This window comes from Bombina bombina, chromosome 9 (genome assembly GCF_027579735.1).
Source record: "Bombina bombina isolate aBomBom1 chromosome 9, aBomBom1.pri, whole genome shotgun sequence".
In the NCBI taxonomy this organism is placed as follows: domain Eukaryota; kingdom Metazoa; phylum Chordata; class Amphibia; order Anura; family Bombinatoridae; genus Bombina; species Bombina bombina.
The window spans coordinates 40,889,945-40,907,947 of record NC_069507.1 but is presented as its reverse complement, the minus strand read 5'-3'; positions in this window follow the sequence as shown (position 1 = coordinate 40,907,947).

Below are 18,003 nucleotides of genomic sequence, written 5' to 3'. Positions count from 1 at the left end.
ATGATGATATCTAACCCCTGGTGATAATACTAGCATGCCTTCAGTTTTATACAATGAGCAGTGCTAATACCAGGGTAACGAACAGTGTAACAAACAGTGGCAGCCGCAGACTGCCAGCTAATGTGCTTGCCAACCCCAGGACCCCATACAATGAATTACAGATACCCATATATGATGTAGTGTGTGTGTCTATCTGTATCCATAACTGTGTGTGTGTGTATCTGTATGTATACGTTTATGCTATGTAGTGTGTGTGTGTCTGCATGTATAAATGTAAGCTATGTAGTGTGTGTATGTGTATCTGCATGTATAAGTGTATGCTATGTAGTTTGTGTGTATCTGCATGTATAAGTGTATACTATGTAGTGTCTGTGTATCTGCATGTATAAGTGTATCTGCATGTATAAGTGTATGCTATGTAGTGTGTGTGTATCTGCATGTGTAAGCGTATGCTATGTAGTGTGTATGTATCTTCATGTATAAGTGTATGCTATGTAGTGTGTGTGTATCTGCATGTATAAGTGTATGCTATGTAGTGTGTGTGTATCTGCATGTATAAGTGTATGCTATGTAGTGTGTGGGTGTGTATCTGCATGTGTAAGTGTATGCTATGTAGCGTGCTACTGTGCATTTTTGCTGACTTTAAAGGCCAGAATCTAGAATATTAATGGGGAATGCAGAGAGTAGTTTTAAAGAATTTATTAATAAATGTGCAATTAAGATAAAAATATTTAGCAATGTCTTTGCAAAGGCTAATTAAATACAGCGCTCACATAGCCATAACAGTGGTTTGAGCTTGTGTTTGATTTGCTGCCTAAGTGTATTAAAATATATGACTTTATTTAGAATTTTATTTTTATTACTTTGGTCTTATGATTTTTTTAAGCCCCGCCCACCACATTTCAATTTTTTTGCCGGGGGGGGGGGTCCCTCTTTTGAATTTTGAAATGTTGGGAGGTATGCAATACTATGTTAAAAAATGTATTGATATATGTATTTACATGTGTATTTATCTTTTCATATATATAAATATATACACATCTATACATACATATACACATATAAATACACTTTGGAGCACTATATATTTAAAGACACTAAAACTGCAAAAAGTATTTTTAACCTTTTTTTTTACATTTCATGATTTATTTAATGTACATATTTCACATTCTGATGTACTTCGCATAGGGGAAATGATTTAAGTATTTTTAAACAGATATTCTTATATATATATATATATATATATATATATATTTATATATATATATATACAAAAAACAGCCTGGATGGCGCTTATATATAAGTATAAGTGAAATTAGGCAAATCGTATTGATAATATTAATAATGATGTTAAAATCAACTTCAAATTATATATGCATAGCCTAGATAGGTGTATATATATTAGAACAAATACAATATACAACTCATATGTATTATAACAGAAAAAAGTTCATATGAAAATTTAAGATGATGTAGACAGGTGTGGGATCTTCTCCTATATATCCCCCACACAGATGTGCACTTACTTCAAAAACCCTCAATCATATGAGGTAAGGATGATTCATGTCAGCGAAAAAGTGGCACCTCCTGGAGTATGGAAACTGGATCACCGGAGCTGTATCTCCCGCAGATGTCAGTTGTGGTAAACTCTGTATTAACACCTGATTGTCTGTCTTGCTTTACAGCTTGTGTGCAGGTTCAGATGAAACTCCCAGTCATATCCAGAGTGGAACAGCACCAGAAAACTGAATTTTGCCGAAAATAGTACAGGGAATTTATTGACACTCCTGTCAGGTTTATGACGAGAGAGGAGTGTTGAATCCTGTGTAAGCTGTTCAGTGCTCCCTGGAGGAGAGCATGGACGGAGGGGAATTTGACCCCTATTGCGGGAATGGAGCAGGCTAGAGAGGGTGAGGCGGAGCCTGGGGCTGGGGAATTTAGGCGCGCAGCGGAAGCGGTCCTGTCTCTTTAGCATCTTCAGTCGCAAGGGGAAAGTTGGTGCAGCTTGCGAGTGAAGAGGCCTCAGAGTATGGACGCGGTTTTACAGGAGGTAAATCGGATGGCGGCAGCATGTGGAACGGCGTGGCTCAGGGACTACCTGGCTGCCGCCAATCTTCCCGGAGCTGCGGATGGCAGGAGCAGTGACGGCCGGCCGCAGAGGAGGTCACGGCCTCCTGTGCGGTTGTCGCCGGATGTCGGGAGCAGTGGTGACGGAGCCCCCCGGCGGGGGGGTGGATCCGGAGGCCTGTCGGGCGATCGAAGGAGTGGCGGTGCGGGTCAAGAGCGGCTGCGGAGGAGGTCGATGGAGGCCGCGTGCGGTGAGGAGGCTGGGATCAGGACCAGGTCCACGGCAGGTAAGAGTGCCAGAAGTGGAGGGCTGGGCCTTGATCAGGGCGGGCTGGCTGATGGAAGGGGCATGAGGATGGCGGCCCCGGGGGAGCAGCTTACGGCAGGGGAGGGGACTCCCTGGGCCTTGCGGTGTGATCGGGAGCAGCAGGAGGCTAATGGAGCAGTGACAGGCACACGGAGGGGGGGTATCCAAAGAAGGGCTCACAGTGGGGTAGAGGCAGGGGACTGTGGGAGTGACAGGAGGATAAGTGGAAGGGTCGCTACTGGAGGGGAGACAGGGGATTTGTTGGTTGGGGAAGGTGGGAGCCGGATGGCATCAGTTAGGGCGGGAAATGGCACCAGAGGTACAGGGACAAGGAGTAAAACGGGTAAACAATTAATTAAAGAGGGTACTCAATTAGTAGAGGTGCGAGCTAAAGATAGCAGGGTGGGGGGGGGGAGTAGGTCATGCAGCAGGTAGGGGGTCGCAGCTAAAAGGTAAAGGGCCCTTGAGAGGAAAAGGGGGAGGGAGGCAGAAAAGAGGGGGTCAGGCAGGTAGGGGTAAAGGAAGGCAGGTTAGGGAGGGGCCTAATGTTTGTTGTTTACCCTCTACAGGTGTAGGGCAAGAGGAAATGGCCCAGGTGGCAGGTGGGACAGACATTTCTGTTGAACCAGCAGGACAGGACCTGGAGGGGGATGCGCTGTGCTTTGACTACACGTACAGCGATTTGGAGATGGATGATCCGGGGGAAGGAACGTCAACGGGACCAGTGGGCCAACGGCAGGTAGGAGACCTGGCCATGTTACAGCAATTGATTAGAGCACTATCACCAGGTTTAGGGGGGCAAAGGGAGGAAGGGGTTAGAGAGCCAGAAGTGAGGTCTAGGGGGGGGAGTGTTAGGGGGGATAGGGGGGGGATCAGGATAGGCCTCTCACTGTCTCCTCTCCACAGATACGGCCTCAGGGTAGGGATACCCTGGAGCGCTATAGCCCACGAAGATCAGGTGCGGAACGGCGTAGGGATCACTCTTGGTCGCCCAGGGAGAGAGCACGGCATAGGCCTGACAGGCGGTCCCCGACATGGGGAAGGCTGGAGAGAGCGGCGGATAGGAGCGGCAGGAGACGGAGGTCCAGGTCACCATCGCCGAGGCGGAGGGCATACAGGCCCAGGGAGCGCAAAGTCAGGCATCAGTCAGTGACGAGGGGAGCGGAGCGAGCGAAGGAATCCGGACCGGTAGCAGTGGCAACGGTGCCCAGGACCACAGGTGAGGGTGCCAGGAGTGCAGTGGGTGTGGATGATGGTGAGCATGGTGTAGGATTGGCGCAACAGGCGTTGGTGATTATTGGCGCAATTTGAGAAGCAGTCAGAGGGACAGGGAGGAAGCGTGGCGACGGCCTGGAGTGCGGGGAAAGAAGGAGGGGCTCCCGCAACGGGAGTGGCTGCAGGGGCGGGTGTTGTTGGTCAGGTGGCTGGGGAGCTTCAGGGACAGAAGAAGGACGGGGCTGTGACAGGGGAGACTGTGAAGGTACCAGAGAGCGCATTAAGGAGGCCGTGCCTGTGTTCTATTGGACCATTAGGGATACACTTGACGCAGGATGTCAAAGAGAAGATATGGAAGAGGGAATATTTGGAGATATTTTCGTTGTTACCCCTGGAACAGTTGATGGAGATCAAAGAAGACGCAAAGGACAAGGAGAAGAAAGAAGAAGACGAGAGGAAGAAGAGATACCGTAAGTTGCCTAAAACACTTTCTAACTGGTCTAGGGCCTTTTGTATTCTAGCGTCAGTGATTGGGGAGAAATCCCCGGATCAGTGTTCCGCCCTTTTTTGCTACTATGATGAAATTTCGGGGGCATATCGCACTTATGGGGGTTTAGCATGGTGGCGGTATGATGAACATTTTCGTCAGCGTATGGCAGTTAGACTTGAGATGCGGTGGGACGACCGGGACATGGGCGTCTGGTTGGAGTTGATGACTCCGTTACGGGGGTCCTTTCGTGGCTCCAGTGGGGGGGGGGAGTGTTGGCGAGTGGTAGCACAGTCGGGGGGATTACAGGGGGAAGCGCAGCAGTGGCCATCAGGAAAGGGCTGTGTTTTCAATACAATGAAGGCCAGTGCAAGTTCGGGAGTGGATGCAAATACAAGCATGCATGTTCGGGCTGCGAAGGCTCTCACCCTTGGGTCAGATGCTTCAAGAAAGGTGGAAATGGAAAAGCAGGGGACCCTGCTAAGGGCCAGGACCCCGGTGAGGGTAAAAAAGATGGTGCCCTGGTTAGAACGGTTCGCTAAGGTTAGGGGGAAGGCGAGGGACGCGGAGCTTCTGTTAACAGGCTTTAGTTCTGGGTTTTGGATACCGTTCAAAGAGGGTGGGGAGTGTCAAATTTCGGGGAATCTGAAGTCAGCAAGGGAGTTCCCAGAGGTGGTTCAGGGGAAATTGGATAAGGAAGTGGCATTGGGGAGAATGGCGGGTCCGTTTCCTCTCCCCCCATTGGCTAATTTGAGGGTGTCCCCACTTGGGGTGGTCCCCAAGAAGGTGGCCGGACAATTCCGTATGATCCATCACCTGTCTTACCCGAAAGGGTCATCGGTTAACGACGACATTGATCCTCAGATGGCGGCGGTGAGGTATGTTTCCTTTGATAAGGCTGTTAGCCTGGTGTCCGCAGCGGGTGTGGGAGCGTTGATGGGGAAAGTGGATGTGGAGGCGGCCTTTCGGCTGTTACCGGTGCACCCACGGTGTCATCACTTACTTGGTTGCTTCTTTGGGGGGGCCTTTTACGTGGATCTTTGCCTGCCTATGGGTTGCTCCATATCATGTGCGTACTTTGAAAAGTTCAGCACTTTTGTGGAATGGGTGGTGAGACAGGTATCGGGTTTGAGGTCAATGGTCCATTATTTGGACGATTTCCTGTTTGTGGGTAAGGCAGATGACTCGGATTGTGCTCGGTTGATGGAGCATTTCTTTGCGGTGGCTCATGAAAAGACGGAGGGTCCAACAACAGTCTTGAGTTTTCTGGGCATTGAAATTGATTCTGGAAGAATGGAATGTCGGCTCCCGTTGGAAAAGGTGGAGGACCTTAAAACGGTCATTGTGGGGGTCTTGAGGAAGAGGAAGCTGAAGCTTCGTGAGATTCAATCGTTAGCTGGAAAGCTTAATTTTGCATGCAGAATCATCCCGGTGGGGAGAGTATTTTGTAGAAGGCTGTCGTTGGCAACGGTTGGTGTGCGTGACCCGCACCATTGGATCCGGCTAGGGAAGGACCTTAAAGAGGATCTCAAGGTATGGTTGGAATTTCTAGAAGATTTCAATGGGAGGGCACTGGTGCAAGGGGAGGCAATTTCGAACGAGGAACTTCATTTGTTCACGGATGCAGCGGGGTCAGTGGGATACGGGGCATACTGTCAAGGGAGTTGGTCTATGGGATTGTGGCCGGTGGAGTGGAAACAGGCGGGGATTACTAAGAATTTGGTTTTCCTTGAATTATTCCCATTGGTGGTGGCTTTGAGAGTGTGGAAGGATAGGCTTCGGGATAGGAAGGTGGTGTTCCATACGGACAATCTAGGGGTGGTGTTCGCAATTAACAAGCTCACATCTAGTTCATTGCCGGTGGTGCGCCTGCTGAGGATGTTTGTGTTGGACTGTATGCAAATGAATGTTTTATTTCGTGCTGTTCATGTGCCAGGTTGCCAGAATGTCATTGCTGATGCTCTTTCTCGCTTCCAGTGGGAGAGGTTCTGGGAAGTGGCACCAGAGGTGGAGAAAGAAGGAGTCGGATGTCCACCGGAACTGTGGGAGCTGAAGTGCTGGATCTAATCCGAGTGGCAAGGGGAGCAGTAGCTCAAGGTACTTGGGTTGCATATGTATCTGCTTGGAGGCAGTGGTTTCAGTTTGTGATTGAGGAGGGTCTGGGATCCTCTAGGGAGGAGTGGATTCATGGATTTCTAGTATGGATTGGGGACTGGGGTGTGTGGGGTTGGTCAAAATCAAAAGTTCGAAAAACCATAGCAGCAATGGGGTTTCTTTTCAAATTATTAGGCTGGGAAGATTTAACTAAATTGTTTGTGATTCAATTGGCAGTCAGGGGAATTGGTAGAGGTCAGGTGTCCAAAGACAAAAGGCGCCCAGTGGTGTTCAATACCTTAAAGCAGTTAGTGGATTCTTTAGGGACAGTGTGTTCCTCGAAGTTTGAATTCCTTCTATTCCGGGCTGCGTTTGCGTTAGCATTTTTTGGGGCATTTCGCGTATCAGAATTGGTTGGGGCAAATAGAAGGGATGTTGGGGGTTTGTGGGCCCAGGACGTGTCCATTATGGATCGGGTTTTGTGGGTATGGTTGAGGAAGTCTAAAACGGACCAGATTGGGTTGGGGAGGTGGTTGCAGATTAAAGAAACAGGAGGGAGTTGTTGCCCTGTGGCGGTTATTGAAGCCTATTTGGTGGTTCGCCCGAACTTTAGTCAGCCGTTATTCGTTCACATTGATGGGTCGAGCTTATCTCGATTCCAATTTTTGGCAGTGTTTAGGAGGGCTTTGGCAGGTTTAGGTTATGCAGCAGAAGAGTTCGGTACACATTCTTTCCGGATCGGGGCGGCTACGGAGGCGGCTAACTTAGGCTTAGGTGAGAATGTGATTAAGAGAATTGGTGGCTGGAAGTCTGGATGTTTTAAGTCTTATGTCCGACCAGAGTTGAGAGTTTAGTCTGTTCTTTTGTTTTGACAGGTCCAGTTCATTGTTGGATTGTGGGGCATTCCTACATTTATTGGGCCCGGAAGGCAGCGGCAGTGACAGATCAGGGCATTCAACTAAAGCTCAATGAGGAGACAGTGGTGTTGAGATGGTTTGGGATTCGGGGGTTGAGGTGGGACCAGTTGCTTAGGAGGGTTGTGGATTATGCCAGGTTATTCCGGCCTCCAGCAATTTTGGTTATTCACGCGGGGGGGAACGATTTGGGGTTTTTATCCCAGAAGGATTTATTGGATAGAATTAAGAGGGATTTGGTTAGGTTGCGGGAGTTGTTCCCTGACCTGGTGATTGTATGGTCGGACATTGAACCCAGGTCAGTGTGGAGGGCAGCTTGGGACTTTAGGAAGCTGGAGGCCTCCAGGAAGAAAGTAAATAGGTCAATTAGTAGTTTTGTGGCTAAGATTGGGGGGGTTGGCATTCGCCACGTGGAGTTTGAGGGCGAGACAGGGCGGTGTTTCTTTTTGAAGGATGGGGTACACTTAAATGAAGTGGGCCTTCACCTCTTTAATTTTAACATCAAGGAAGGGGTGTTGAAGGCCTTAGCCCGGGTGGGGTAGGCACGTTTATGACGTGCTGTGGCGGGGTGTTTTAGATCTGGATGTTAAGTAAGTTGGTACCTGCCTAAAGAGGCGGGAGAGTTTGGGGGGGATGTACCTGGTGGTAAGCCAGTGGAAGGTACATCCCTGGGAACTAGCACCTTATGTTATCAGGTTAAATGTTTATGGTTAATAAAATCGTTGAGTTTTATGAATTGATTTATTAATTATTTAATAAATGCGGGCTGCGGCCTTTACACCCATCCATGTGTCCAGAGTTCTATTTATCTAATGCGAAATGGATACCCATATAGGGGTCAGTGCTCCCTGGAGGAGAGCATGGACGGAGGGGAATTTGACCCCTATTGCGGGAATGGAGCAGGCTAGAGAGGGTGAGGCGGAGCCTGGGGCTGGGGAATTTAGGCGCGCAGCGGAAGCGGTCCTGTCTCTTTAGCCTCTTCAGTCGCAAGGGGAAAGTTCCCGCCCTCCCTCCCTGGTATTTGGTTGTCGCAGTGGGCTTGGTTAGTCTAGATCTGGCGGGGTGTTTTAGATCTGGATGTTAAGTAAGTTGGTACCTCCCTAAAGAGGCGGGAGAGTTTGTGGGGGATGTACCTGGTGGTAAGCCAGTGGAAGGTACATCCCTGGGAACTAGCACCTTATGTTATCAGGTTAAATGTTTATGGTTAATAAAATTGTTGAGTTTTATGAATTGATTTATTAATTATTTAATAAATGCGGGCTGCGGCCTTTACACCCATCCATGTGTCCAGAGTTTTATTTATCTAATGCGAAATGGATACCCATATAGGGGTCACAAGGGATAATCTAAAACAAATTAGATAGAGGGCGCCACATGGTGCAGATCATATGAGGTAAATAAAACACAGCGATATGATAGTAAGAATCCTACTCACAAGTTGTAGCGCACATAAAGTGCAGAAAACGCAGTCCGGAACCACACGTTGTCCGGTCGACCACAATGGATGGAATTACACAGATGGAGATCCTCGTCTCACCAGGGAGAGTCCAGGGAAATCCAAGGAGGTGGAATGAATATGGAACTATGCACCAAAGTTCCAGCCAAATGCTCAGGGGGGGACCGGGATAGGTTCACCAGGCCCAAGCCCAAGGATGAAAGAGAATAATCGGCAGCAGATAGAGATTAAAATATGTACAAAGTTTAATAACAATGTTTAAAAACAACAGCAACGCGTTTCTCAGTGATACACACTGTTTCATTAGGCTATCAGATAGTTTTTTTCATGATTCAGATAGAACATAAAGCAACTTTTCAAAGAGTACGAAGAAAAATTAATAATAGGAGTAAATTAGAAAGTTGCTTAATATTGCCTGCTCAGTCTAAATCATTAAAGAAAAAAAATTGGGTTCAGTGTCCCTTCAACCAGAGATTGATTTTACATTTTATGTATTTTAGTTTAATTTAATTAGTAGTTAGTTTAATATTAGTTAAATAGTTATATTAGTTTAATTGTTAGTTTAAACTTAGTTTTTTTAATTTGACAGGTAATTTTAATTTAATTTAAGATAGGAAACTTATTTTAATATTAAGTTAGGGGGGCGTTAGGTTTAGGGGTTACTAGTTTAAATTAGTTTATTGCGATGTGGGGGCTTGCGGTTTAGGGGTTACTAGTTTAATTGAGTATAATTTGTTGTGGAGGACTTGTGGTTTAGGGGTTAATAGGTTTATTATAGTGGCGGCGGTCTAGGGCTTAATAACTTTAGTATAGTGGGGGCGATGTGGGCGGACGGCAGATTAGGGGTTAATAATATTTAAATAGTGTTTGCGATGCGGGAGGGTGTTGGTTTAGGGGTTAATAACTTTAGTAAAGTGGCGACGATATCGGGGAACGGCGGAATAGGGGTAAATAATAAATTGTATTAGTAGCAGCGATGTCGGGAGCGGCAGATTAGGGGTTAATAACTTTAATATAGTGTTTGCGATGTGGGAGCCTCAGTTTAGGGGTTAATAGATAGTTTATGGGTGTTAGTGTACTTTGTGACAGTTTAGTTATGAGTTTTATGTAACAGTTTTGTTGCGTTAAACTCATAACTACTGCTCTCAGATTGCGAAACGGATCTTGTCGGTATATGCTGGAACGCAGATTTTTTTAGCCTCACCGCAAAACTCGTAATGGCAGCGGTATGGAAGTCTCATGAAAAAATATAATTTTTACGTGTGCGGGACTGACGTTGCGTTACAGGCTAAAAGGTTTGCGGTACAGCTATACCGACAAGACTTGTAATGGCAGCGCTATGGAAGTCTCATGAAAAAATATAATTTTTACGTGTGCGGGACTGACGTTGCGTTACAGGCTAAAAGGCTTGCGGTACAACTATACCAACAAGAATTGTAATGGCTGCGGTGCTGTTTTAATGCTGAAATTACCATTTTTTCAGCGTTAAAACACGAATGCACAACTTGTAATCTAGCGGTATAATAGTAATAATAATAATAGTGGGTATCTATACGCTTGAAGATTGACTTCACCCCCCAGTCTTTTCACACAAATGCCAGGATATTGGGGGTTATGTTTCTGGCATCACCAATGTGATCACAGAATTTTGTGCACATCTGTGAGCCAGGACTCTGTTAGAACAAACTCTAGTAAACTTCCTAGTGAGAGAGAAGCCACCTCTCTGCATTGTGTGACCCTGACACAGTGACACAAGATCTGAATGACAAAACATAGTTGGCTTCTCGGCAGAATGCCCAAGGTAACTCTAGAGCCTTCAATCACTTCTTCAGTGAGCATCTGCTTAAAGGGACAGTCCAGTTAAAATTAAACGTTCATGATTCAGATAGGGCATGCAATTTTAAAAACATTTCCAATCTACTTTTATCATCAAATTTGCTTTGTTCTCTTGTTATTCTTTTTTGAAAGCTAAACATAGGTAGGATGAAACTGATTTCTAAACTGTTGAATTTTAGTGCATTTGAAAAAGTTTTTTTTTAATGTTTTTCACAGTCAGACAGTGCTAATTCATGTGTGTCATATAGATAACATTGAGTTCACTCCCGTGGAGTTATTTATGAGTCAGCACAGATTGGCTAAAATTAAAGTCTGTAAAAAAAGAACTGAGATAAGGGGACAGTATTAGATACAAGGTAATCACAGAGGTAAAAAGTATATTAATATAACCATGTTGGTTATGCAAAACTGGTGAATAGGTAATAAAGGGATTATTTATCTTTTTAAACAATAACATTTCCGGAGTAGACTGTCCCTTTAAAGGGACAGTCAAGTATAAATTAAACTTTCATTATTCAGATAGGACTTTTAATTTTAATTGACTTTCCAATTTACTTTTATCATCAAATTTGCTTTTTTCTCTTGGTATTCTTAGTTTAAACTAAACATAGGTAGGCTCATATGCTAATTTCTAAGCCTTTGAGGGCTGCCTCTTATCACACGCTTTTTAAATCTCTTTTCAACACAAAGAGACAGAAAGTACACGTGGGCTATATAGATAACACTGTGTTCAGGCACAGAAAGTTATTTAAGATCTAGCACAACACAATGCTAAATGCAAGGCAATAGATAATAAACAGTCACAGTCATGTGATCAGGGGGCTGGAAGAAGGTTCCTAGATAAAAGGTAATAACAAAGGTAAAAAGTACATTAATATAACTGTGTTGGTTATGCAAAACTGGGGAATGAGTAATAAAGGGATTATCTATCTTTTAAAACAATAACAATTCTATGGTTGACTGTCCCTTTAAGGCTGGACTGCACTATCACTGTCCCTGGGCATAGGTAAAACTGGCTTTTTAACCCCCTTAATGCCATCACTAGCATGCATACTCAGTATTGTTCATTACAAGGCATAAAACATTATTGACTTTACAAAGCATCCAGAAGTGACTGGCAGATATTTTACTTGACCGGCCTGGAGAGTGCATTTCTGAGAAAAGGTGCAGCTACCTACATAGACTAATGAGAAATCTACCATTCTATCAGTCCATGTTAATGCCACATAAAGAATTCACCATGATATTGTATGTAGCAATATCATGCCCAGACATGCTTCTTTGAGGGTTAAAATTAGCTTTCTAATACAGTCACAAGATTCGCTCTATTAGTAATATCCAGCACTGGAGGACCAGTCCTCTTGCCCATCTCTGCATAATCCCCCTTTTCTTCTTTATTAATTATTGTTACCACCAGACCATCGCTTACAAAGGCCCCAAGAGCTGTACATAAGCAACACATTTTGTATCCAGAGGAAAGTGAGGCACACAGGGTATTTTATAGCTTTTATATAAAAGTGACTCAATTATAAATGGGTGCAAGATTGTTTGTGTCCAACTGTGTATATTGTGCTGGAGTCAATGTGACTCTAGAAATGTCTACAGGGTAAATGGAAAATGCTGATAAATATGATGATATGGATTACTGTAGGAAAGAATCTGATGTATCAATGTTATAAGAAGTGTGATAAAGAGAGTGGATTCTAGGAAGTAGGGTATAGAACACTAATCGTTTATCACAGGTAATATATAGAGAATGAGTATAAAACAGTTAAGAAAACAAAATATGTAGAGGTGATAGATTGATAGATAGATATATAGAAAGACAATAGATAGATTGAAAGATAGACAGATAAATAGACAGATTGATGATAGATAGATAAATAGAGAGATAGATAGATAGATAGATAGATAGATGATAGATAGATGGATGGATGGATGGATGGATGGATGGATGGATGGATGGATAGGTAGATGTATACTAGATAAATTAGATTGTTAGATAGATAATGTATTGATGGACGGATAGATGTATAGTAGATGGATTAGATAGATAGATAGATAGATAGATAGATGATGGATGGATAGGTAGATGTATACTAGATAGATTAGAAAGATTGATAGATGATGGATACGTAGATATATACTAGACTTATTAGATAGATAGATAGATAGATAGATAGATAGATAGATAGATGATAGATAGATAGATAGATAGATAGATAGATGATGGATGAATAGGTATATGTATACTAGATAGATTAGAAAGATTGATAGATAGATGATGTATAAGTAGATATATACTAGAATTATTAGATAGATAGATGATACATACATAGTTAGATAGATAGATAGAGGCTGGGGAGGTTTGCAAAGTGAGAGGAGACTGCTATTAAGATAGTGACGGAGCTAGGAGAGATGCAAACATATGTTGCTGAATTTTGCCAGTGGTGTTAATAACTCTCCGGAGCTGTTGAGGAGTGCAGCCTCACTCTAGCATTATTTTTCCTAAGATGGGCACAGTTTAATGAGATGGTATAATATAAACTTGTAGATAACTATATAGGCATAATGTTTTTTTTTACCACTTCAGTATTAAATATCCTTGAGCGCATATTCAGAAATATAATTTTATTTGTAATACTGTAAGTAAACACAAGTGCATGTAAAGTAATGCTTTTGTACAGATAAGCATAGTGACAATGTTACAGACAGTAAATTATAGGATTGTCTTGAATAGTTTGCCAATTGTTAGAAGGTGAAAGGACAGAAAGGTTTTCATAAATGAAGTTATCACTTCTTAGCTGGAGCAGCATGACCCCCATGGCCTCCATGACCTTCACTTTGTCCTCCATGACCTTTCTCACCATGACCTCCATCACCTCCATTATGACTGGATTGACTTTTATCTTGGCCTCCATGTCCTTTCTCACCATGACCTCCATCACCTTCACTTTGAACTCCATGATCTTTATCTTGACCTCCATGACCTTTCTCACCATGAACTCCATCACCTCCACTATGACCGCAGTGACTTTTATCTTGACCTCCATGACCTTTCTCACCATGACCTCCTTCACCTCCACTATGACCACCATGACCTTTATCTTGACCTCCATGACCTTTCTCACCATGAGCTCCATTGCCTCCACTGTGACTGTCATGACATTTATCTTGGCCTCCATGAGATTTGCCGTGACTCTCATGACTTTGGCCACCATGACCTTTATCTTGATGAGCATCTTTCACATTATCTTGACCACCATGGCCAGCATGACATTGACCTTCAACATCTGGAAAACAATAAAATATGTATCTAAGAAACTATAGTCCATGAGGTCAAGTAAAAGGAATATTAAAGTAATTTTGTATAAAGTCATAGTATATATTAGCAATTTATTTAAAAATATCTGCATAAAGGCTCAGGTTACAAGTGAGAGCAATCAATATCACAGGGTGCCCTATCCTTTGCACAAACATGCAAAATAATGTACAATCTGGTATTACAAGTGGAAGGTAAAATGGTTCACCAGAGAATCATAACGTAGCTGACATTTTTTTTAGTGCGCCCTATACTTTGAAAGGATAGAGCAGTGGTATTATTGCTCATATTACAAGTGCTGTGCAACACAATATAGCACCAGAAAATGTAGCACTTTTGGAGACCTGAAGTAAAGTGTTAATGCATGAACATATGCATAACAAAACACTTGTATAATATATTAAAGTATTGCACTCATATTTATACATATTAAATGTAAAGTTTTATCATTAAATGTTTTAATACTGATTTGAAAGGATATGGTTTATGGGAAGGGCTCAAAGGTGCATATGTAGATGTGTGTATATTTAGTGTAAATATATGTGTGTGCATATGTATGTATCTATGTGTATATTTGTATGTGTGTAAATATATGTGTATGTATATATGTGTATGTGCATGCATGTGTCTGTGTGTAGATATGTATGTATGTGTATATTTGTATTTGTGTAAATATATGTGTATGTCTATATGTGTATGTGCATGTATGTGTGTGTAGATATGTATGTTTTTATGTATGTGTATGTGTGTAAATATATGTGTATGTATATATGTATGTGCATGCATGTGTGTGTATGTGTGTGTGTAGATATGTATGTATGTATGTGTGTGTATATTTGTGTGTGTAAATATATGTGTATGTGCTGGTATGTCTGCATGTGTAAATATTTATGTATGTTTGTAAGTGTACAATATTTTAAACATTTATTTCAACAGAAAATTATATTTTAAAAGTTAGAGAAGAGCTCCTCTATCTGACCTTATATTTATCTTATCTAATTTGTAATGTCCAGTTAGAGACAGATATAAATTAATCTCTGCACTGATCAAGCAATCACTGCATATAATGTTGTAGGACAATGGTTTTTCAATGTTGCAGGTTGCATGCTAGCCTCCCTAGGAGAGAGGAAAACTACTGTATTTTCACTGGTAAATTAGAAATAAAGCAGGCAACATATGTGATGGAAATGCATGGCAACATTTTTATTTTTTTAACTAGGCCTAGCTAAACATTTTAACCGGAAAAATTGTATTTAATGCCCCTTTAATATCTACCATATGCTTTATTTAAATCAATATTAACTGCATGTGAGTGCACAATTTGCATAGCTTGCATTTAGATTAATATGGGAAATATCTAAGGGACATGTTCTTTAACATAAGTCTGGGATCATGAGTTCTGTTTGCCTTGCAACTAAACTTCCATGATTGCTACTAAATAAAAGTACCATGTATATTGGCACATCAATAGGCATCTATGTACTATACAGAGACAAAGACAATACATTTTTGACTAAGATGATTGCAGGTTAACAGCTGCAATAAAGAAAGATAAACTACATTGAAAAGAACAGTATTAATAATATACGTACGATCTTGGCAATTGGGTTGCTGATGGGAGCCTCCTTTTGCAGACATAGTGGACTGTGAGCTCGGCTAGTGGAGAGGAGATGTGGAGAAGATAAAGCTGCTCCGGTTGTGTCTGTAGAGCTTGGAGAAGTGTCTTTTATACACAGTTTGAGTCGGTTGCATAGTGAGTAAGCGTTATTATGTAGGTGCTGATCTGTCTAATGACCAATGGGATCCCAGCATGACTATTTAATTGAGCATCTCAGCATCATAACATAAATACATTTAATTTCATTAAGTATATATACTGAAGTACAGCAGGCTTTTGATCACATATTGTATTTTTAGAAAGAAAAAGGGCACTTATACATTGCATATCTTTTTGCCATGGTTTTCCAATCTGAAAACATTAACAATCCATTCAAAATCCCTGCAATACCTTACTGAAAAAAATATTTTCAAATGTATTCATGTCACAATATACTGGCCAAATTTCACAGGTTTTTTTCAAATCCATCAGAGAAGACATTTCCAGCGGGTTTTTAAATTGAAGGGACACTAAATACATTTCATGCATCTCTATCTAATAATGGGTGCCACCATTTTTGGAACTTAGGTTACACTTCAGGTATCTGAATGAGAGTTGCTGCACATGTGCAAACAGATCAGCACTGGAATGTAGTCAAAGTTAGATTTCAACATGGCAGCATCCATGTAGGGTGAGATGGGGAATAATCTCAATACCATACCCCCCAACTGTCCCGATTTTTGCGGGACAGTCCCGATTTTAGGGGTCTGTCCCTCTGTCCCGAGTTGCTAGCCATCTGTCCCGATTTGCCCCAGGCATTTAAAAAATTTTTTATTTTTTTTTTAAATTCTATTGGGCCCATACTCAGAAGCAGCTGGCTTTGCTCTCACATGGTTAGATACCTGTTATATTCCCTGTGGAAAAGGAATGGTGTGTGGGTTAAGCAGGAGTAAGAAGGCTATATACACTCTGACCACAGGTAATGGTGACCTCTCTAACCTACCTCTGGTAATGATGATATCTAACCCCTGGTGATAATACTAGCATGCCTTCAGTTTTATACAATGAGCAGTGCTAATACCAGGGTAACGAACAGTGTAACAAACAGTGGCAGCCGTAGACTGCCAGCTAATGTGCTTGCCAACCCCAGGACCCCATACAATGAATTAAAGATACCCATATATGATGTAGTGTGTGTGTCTATCTGTATCCATAACTGTGTGTGTGTGTATCTGTATGTATACGTTTATGCTATGTAGTGTGTGTGTGTCTGCATGTATAAATGTAAGCTATGTAGTGTGTGTATGTGTATCTGCATGTATAAGTGTATGCTATGTAGTTTGTGTGTATCTGCATGTATAAGTGTATACTATGTAGTGTCTGTGTATCTGCATGTATAAGTGTATCTGCATGTATAAGTGTATGCTATGTAGTGTGTGTGTATCTGCATGTGTAAGTGTATGCTATGTAGTGTGTGTGTATCTGCATGTATAAGTGTATACTATGTAGTGTCTGTGTATCTGCATGTATAAGTGTATCTGCATGTATAAGTGTATGCTATGTAGTGTGTGTGTATCTGCATGTGTAAGTGTATACTATGTAGTGTGTGTGTATCTTCATGTATAAGTGTATGCTATGTAGTGTGTGTGTATCTGCATGTATAAGTGTATGCTATGTAATGTGTGTGTGTGTGTGTATATGCATGTATAAGTGTATGCTATCTAGTGTGTGTGTGTATCTGCATGTGTAAGTGTATGCTATGTAGCGTGCTACTGTGCATTTTTGCTGACTTTAAAGGCCAGAATCTAGAATATTAATGGGGAATGCAGAGAGTAGTTTTAAAGAATTTATTAATAAATGTGCAATTAAGATAAAAATATTTAGCAATGTCTTTGCAAAGGCTAATTAAATACAGCGCTCACATAGCCATACCAGTGGTTTGAGCTTGTGTTTGATTTGCTGCCTAAGTGTATTAAAATATATGACTTTATTTAGAATTTTATTTTTATTAATTTGGTCTTATGATTTTTTTAAACCCCGCCCACCACATTTCAATTTTTTTGCCGGGAGGGGGGGGGTGTCCCTCTTTTGAATTTTGAAATGTTGGGAGGTATGCAATACTATGTTAAAAAATGTATTGATATATGTATTTACATGTGTATTTATCTTTTCATATATATAAATATATACACATCTATACATACATATACACATATAAATACACTTTGGAGCACTATATATTTAAAGACACTAAAACTGCAAAAAGTATTTTTAACCTTTTTTTTTACATTTCATGATTTATTTAATGTACATATTTCACATTCTGATGTACTTCGCATAGGGGAAATGATTTAAGTATTTTTAAACAGATATTCTTTTATATATATATATATATATATATATATAGATATATATATACAAAAAACAGCCTGGATGGCGCTTATATATAAGTATAAGTGAAATTAGGCAAATCGTATTGATAATATTAATAATGATGTTAAAATCAACTTCAAATTATATATGCATAGCCTAGATAGGTGTACATATATTAGAACAAATAAAATATACAACTCATATGTATTATAACAGAAAAAAGTTCATATGAAAATTTAAGATGATGTAGTCAGGTGTGGGATCTTCTCCTATATATCCCCCACACAGATGTGCACTTACTTCAAAAACCCTCAATCATATGAGGTAAGGATGAT